The sequence below is a fragment of the Frankliniella occidentalis genome, unplaced genomic scaffold (genome assembly GCF_000697945.3).
Source record: "Frankliniella occidentalis isolate FOCC.00 unplaced genomic scaffold, Focc_3.1 Scaffold310, whole genome shotgun sequence".
Taxonomy (NCBI): domain Eukaryota; kingdom Metazoa; phylum Arthropoda; class Insecta; order Thysanoptera; family Thripidae; genus Frankliniella; species Frankliniella occidentalis.
The window spans coordinates 122,842-128,901 of NW_026267435.1; the positions used below are offsets into that span (position 1 = coordinate 122,842).

At 51.4% G+C, this 6,060-nt stretch overlaps 1 long non-coding RNA gene across 2 annotated transcripts; it reads right to left on the reverse strand.

The window, feature by feature from the left end:
- Positions 1-2,198: 2,198 nt before the first annotated feature.
- On the reverse strand, positions 2,199-3,760 carry LOC127751018 (uncharacterized). Of its 2 annotated transcripts, none has more exons than XR_008011942.1 (3): positions 3,324-3,760; positions 3,055-3,140; positions 2,199-2,904 (listed from the first exon to the last, which is right to left on the reverse strand). It is a non-coding gene; the product is annotated as an uncharacterized LOC127751018 (long non-coding RNA). The 2 variants fall into 2 exon arrangements; XR_008011943.1 differs by having other exon boundaries at positions 3,320-3,760.
- Positions 3,761-6,060: the final 2,300 nt, after the last annotated feature.

Here is a 6,060-nt window from a genome sequence, read left to right on the forward strand (position 1 = left end):
TCCCTCTCTCTCAGTCTGTCTCTGTCTAGCTCTCGCACGCTCTCTTACGCTCTCCCCGTCTCGCTCCTACTCCCATGGCGAGGTCGCACGAAGACGCCAAATCCTACTTCCGTTTCCGGCATGCGTGGAGCAGAGCGCGCGCGCCGGAAGGAAGTGGCAGCAGTTCGCTCCGCCGGTAAGGGGGGGGGGAGTAAGGGGGCTGCATTGCATAATGTTCCGCGGGCCGTCACACGCCGTACGCCCCCCCCCCCTCCCCTTTCCCCTCGGGGTCAACCCCCGCGACAACCATCGTGCGGGTAATGAAAATGGGGGGATGAGCCGCTCGTTTTGGTTAAAGTTTATCTCCCCACCCTTCTCTTTCTCTCTTTCTTTTATTTTTGTTACGGCAGTGTAGAGAGAGGACACAGGGTTGTGTCGTGTCTGCTCGGGGCAATGTAGGAGGACAAGAGGCACGCTGCTGATGTGTGTGTGTGTGTAAGAGAGAGAGAGACGGAATCCGGAACAGATGTTTGTAGGACGGGAATGGAACCGGGACGGACGGACGGACAAGACGCTCCGGTACTTTTATGTGCTTCGGTTCGGGCGTACTCGTCGGCCCGGGGCGGCCGACTCTACGCGCATCCCCTGCAGATGGCAGCCCCTTCCCCCCAGGGCCACCCCTTCCGTGGTGCCCTCCCCACCACCAACCCCCCATTGCTTTCCCAAACAACTACCAGCACCACCACCACCACCCCCTCACACACCCACATAAAGAGAAAGAGAGGAGAGAACCTGCTTTCCGTTTATAACGCAGTTGTAATTCCCTAATGCGCTTTGTTTTACTATTTTCCGCCCCTCGTGCTTTCGCGCGTGGCGCGACCTCAGGCAAACTCCCCCCTCTCCCCCCTCTCCCCCCCTCCCTGATGATCGTGACTAGCCTGCCTCATAAAAGCGCAACAAATGGCGTGGCGGTGCAGTTCCACACCGTTTCCCCCGCCGTCCCGGGTCGCGCGGCCGGGGGCGCCCAGCCCACCACGGCCGTTCTGAAGCAGACCTCTCTACATCAATTATTTTATCTCTGAGGAAAATAATGAATAATAAATTTACACGTTTGTCATTATCTGCCGTTTAGCCGCAGTTATTTATTCATATTGGGCTATTTTCCTCTGATTGTTTTTGTATCGAAAGCTGCGCCTGCACTCATACAAGATGTAGCAGCGAATGGGTCGCGCTGGAGCATCGATATGAGAAGAATGACGTGATTGTTTAGGTCGAAAATAGTTGAAAAAAGAATTTGGAAGAATTAGGTATGTTATTCGTAGGTTTTGGTGTTGCAGCAGAGTTCCCACAATAAAAAAAGATTCTATATTTAACTATTTTTTTGCATTAGGAAACAAAAACTTACTATCATACTCGGAAAATCTGTGCACCACCACCGCAAGTACTTTCGCTGCCTATTCGCACAAATCTGTTATAACCATGTAGCTAATGCCACTCAGGGTTCATTCAGAAATCCAGTCGCTATGACGAACCTGCCAAGTTCAGTCTAGGCCTATGTTCCCTCCTAGTGCCTGATAGGTAGGCAACGTCGTGCCCTCATGCACTCGTGTCCTGCGGGCTAGCCTACCCTGAGTCTCGTAGGCGCAGGACTCCCGTAATTTGCCGAATGAATCTGAGAAGAACGGCCCTTATTTTTTGGCAGGTATCCTGGCACAGGGGCAAAATTTCCCATAGCTAAATTGATAAGAACTGAACTGAGTTTCACTATTCACTTGTGTTGTGACTTAAGTCGATTGACCCTCTGACGATGACCCACACCGCCGTTAAAAGTCTAATGCTGGGCGTGTCCAGGCGCTGCTTGGTCAGGAGCCACACCGGCTGAGAGCAGAACAGTTCTACGACTTTTAACTTTGTTTCGCACACGTTTATTTTCTCTTTCTCCCTCATAGTCTCTCTCTCTCTCTCTCTCTCTCTCTCTCTCTCTCTCTCTCTCTCTCTCTATCTCTCTCCTTCCCTCTCGCGGCGCTTTCCCCAGCAGCGGCAGCTTTGACGCTACCTCCACGCCTCTCTTCCAGCACTTAGGTTGCACGGCCACGCGGCTGGGCTAGCTAATCCAGTTGTGCGCCTCCGCCTCGCCCTTACCCCGCCACGCCCCGCCACGCCCTGCACGTCCCACTCAGAGCTGGCGGCGGCGCCGCACTCCTCGCGTTCAGAGACGGGGGGCGCGTGTGTTGACGCCGAATGGCGCCAGTCGGAGCGCCCCGTGGCGCGCGGCGCCGCCCGAGAAGCTTCGATCATGTGCCGTCGGCTTCGCCCCCGTCACGTGTTTCCCCCGCCGTTTTTGTCCCCTGAATAATTCACCGTGTTCAACCTGTTAACACCGGCCGTTCTTTATTCAGTACGCCGCGGCCGTTAGTAGTTGCGGTGACCTTTTCGGAGACCCTCTATTACTCTATCGGCGCTGCGCCTGTCTTAATAATATATGAGACAAAATTGTACAGAGGACACGGACACCTCTGAAACGTCCAACACATACGGCGTGAGATAAAAAAAAGTCTGACAAAAGTTTGTTCAAAAAATTAGATTGACTATATCGCGAAACGACAATTGTTTCGAGGGTCCTAGGGCTCGCGTCCGGGGGGCACAGCTGTAGTAGACCTCAACCATCGTGTTCCGGAGGTCACCGGAGCCTCTGGTCGGCGTGTGCAGAATGTGCCGCTGGTGGCTCCCGTCACCGTGTCCTGGAGGCCTCTGCGCAGCTGGGGTAGACCACCTACCAGCCGGAGCCTCCGGTCGCCGTGTGGAGAATGCCGCTGGAGGCCCCGGTCACCGCGTCCTGACGGTGTCCTGGAGGCGGCGTGCCGTGACTGGCGGCCGTTAGGGGCGGCCGTCGCAGCGCTGCGTAACCTCCCTTCCCCCTCGTCACTGCAGCGCGCGCAGTCGGGGCAGCAAAAAAAAAATAAAGAGCCGAGTTTGTAATACAACAAAAGGTGTGCGACAGCGTGAGATATTGTGCAACCTCGACCCCGAGTTTACCCGCCACACCCACAAGAATGTCTTCTTGATATTACTCACTATTTTTACATGCACCCGTTATGGATTGCGCTTGTTTTGAGTCGAATGGGCTCAACTCTAGCGCAAACTGTACTCAGCAAGAAAATCTAGAACAATAAATATTAAACAAAGGGACACATTTTTGGATGACGTATTCGTGGTTTCCTCTACTTCGAATATTGACTGCTAATGCAAAAAAATGTTTTCAATAACATTCTCTTGATATTCACCAGCATTCACAAGAATTTGCTTAATATGCAGGAGCATGTGAACGTGTTCTCAGTACCTACACTCAGTTTTGGAGGACCCCTTGGGCGCAGTTCCTGTCCCGGCTTGGTGATTCACTATACCATGTGCCCCTGGCTTTGCTGTGGACTGGCGCCCCCGCCCCGCCAGCGGCCCGTCCTCGTATCCTGCGACGCTCCTCCGACCAATATATTTGTGTTTTTGTGCTCCGATCGCTTCCGACACCAGCCTTGTTTCCACCTCTGTGCTGTCCGCCCCGCCCACGTCACCGTGAAGCGGTCTGGGGCTCGGGGCGGAAGTGGGTGGGAGAGAGAGACAGACGAATGTGGTGCGAGCCGTGAAACGAAATGCGAAGAGGAGAGAGAGACAGAGAAAAGAAAGAAGGATCGTTGGAAGACAGCAACTTCCTGGATGACGTGTCATGCGAAAAGAGGCACAAGTGAGTTTCAATAAAGCGTTTGCACCGTCACGCAGCCCGTCACTCGGCGCCGCGCGCGCTCAGTAGTTCCGTAAGGCAGGCTGCTTGACAGCGCGTCTCAAATTTTTTTCATAAACGTGTCTGGTTTTGTCAGTCTGCTGCGCGCGGAGCGAAAGGTGAAGAGGGGGGCGGGGTTGGGGGGCAGCGACAGGCGGGCCCCTACTCAGGAGGACTCAGGGGGAAACACAAGAGACGCGTGGCAACTGGGAACCTGACATACCGAAACGAACTGTACCTGTAGTTAAGTGCTTCACATTTACTACTTTCGTGATAAGGAATTGCGCGAACGCGACAGTACAGTACACACACAAAAAACAGACGTGTGGCACTGCTCCCGACGTCACTTACAGAAAAGTATGCAGCGAAAACTTTGTGAAATAAGTAGCGTATTGATGCCGCGTTTTAGCTACGCAGCAAGACTCATCTGAAAATTGCATGCATAGGCAATAGACAACATCTTCGTCGACTCGATTTTGCATTAAACTTTTTGTCGCTATGTTACAATTAAAAGCAAAAATTAAACAACATTTTTCGTTTTCGTAACTTTCTGAAGATACTGAACAACGTTCCCGCGTTCGCTGCGTACCGAACTTTGTGATTGCGAATTTTAGCCAAGGAATTTAACACTGTAGACTTCTCGGCGTTAACTATATGGAATGAACAATAAGATGACGTAAAATTTTGTCCAGTTTTGCCGTTTTATCCTCAGACCCACAGCACGGCCTGGGGTTGGCCCGGCCCGTCGCCGGCCCATCTGTGATTGCGTGACGCCGCCTCTGATTTGGTCGGCTCAAATATTTACGCGCTTGTCCAAACCGAGCTCGCTTTTTCGCTGAATACTGCATTAAGCGGCGCTTGCTGGCGCTGGCTGGCGCGGGGCCTGTGTAGCCGGCTGAGCGTCCGGCAGAAGCCGATATAAAATGCACCGGAGGGTCCGTATTGATTGGCCGAGCCTAAATGCCCGGGCGTCGGATGGTCACGGAGGCGGGCAGGACGGCGGGGGGCCGTGGGCTGCAGTCCCCCCCCCCCCTTCTCACTTCCACCCCCGCCCTAGAGAGCGGGACCTCCGACGTCTTCTGCTTTATTCAGATTTTCTGCACGCCAGCCTGAGACGTAAAACCGAGCGAACGTAAAGACGTAGAGAATCATGGCTGGCATATTTTATTCATGAAACTTATGTTACGGTCTCGGTACACTCAATCCCTCTCTATATCCTCTCTCTCTCTCTCTCCCGAACCGGATCCCGACTATGACCCCCTCCCCCGATGTCTGTCCCTTCCACGCAATATGACGCAGCGTGTGGGTGGGTCGGGTCGCTCTGCACTGTAAAAAACTAAAGTGTACTGTACGTTTACAACCGCTGCCAAAATTTTCCATCGCTTGTCGCCTAAAACAAAGCTTATTAAGTAGCAACAATAACCGACAAGTAAAGTGCATGGAACAATAATTTTCCAATAAAAGATGCGTGCATACAGACAATGGACAATAAATGTTCTTTTCCACTCAGAGTTTACGTAAAGATGTCTGGTAGAAAGTAACTCCTCTAGATACAAAATTCTCCTTTCCCATCTTCTCACTCATTAAATTAAGTATTTAACGCTTCACCTCAAAGTGTTTCAGCCGCCGGTTTGTGCAACATTTTCAATGTTATACTCCTGTCCAATACTTTATTCAATCGGACGCATTCTGAAAACCCAACTGCATGCATTGCATGTTGTAGTATGCATGGTATGCACACTGTATCTAACGCATGCATTGAGATGCATGTTGTATCTGACGCATGCATTGAGATACATGCTGTATCTAATGCATGCGTTGAGATGCATGCTGTATCTAATGCAGGGTTGTTGACGCTAATTAGCGCGCTAGCGGCGCTAACCGCGCTAACGTCATTTTTGTTAGCGTTATCGTTAGCGCGCAATTTTTGTTGTTGTGTTAGCGTTAGCGACTAGCGCCTATAATGCGTCCTGGTGGTCCTGGTAATTACCGGCGTTAACAGTGGTACCTGCGATACGTCAAATTACTACATTTTTGACCAGACAACGCCAGCGTGACAGGAATACACGATTCAAAGTGTTCTAAATTTTGTGTTTTTGCATCGTTCTCGTTAAGAACACTAAAAAGCTTGCGAAGAACTATTCCTTGCATTGCTAAGAATTCTGAAGCGTTCTATAGTGCTTTGCATTGGGAACTAAATCCTTCGCATTGCAAACTAATTCTTTGCACCTTACGAAGAAAATTGTTCGTAACGCTTGCGAAGAATCAGTTCGTAACCTTGCAAACCATTTCTTCGCAACTTACGA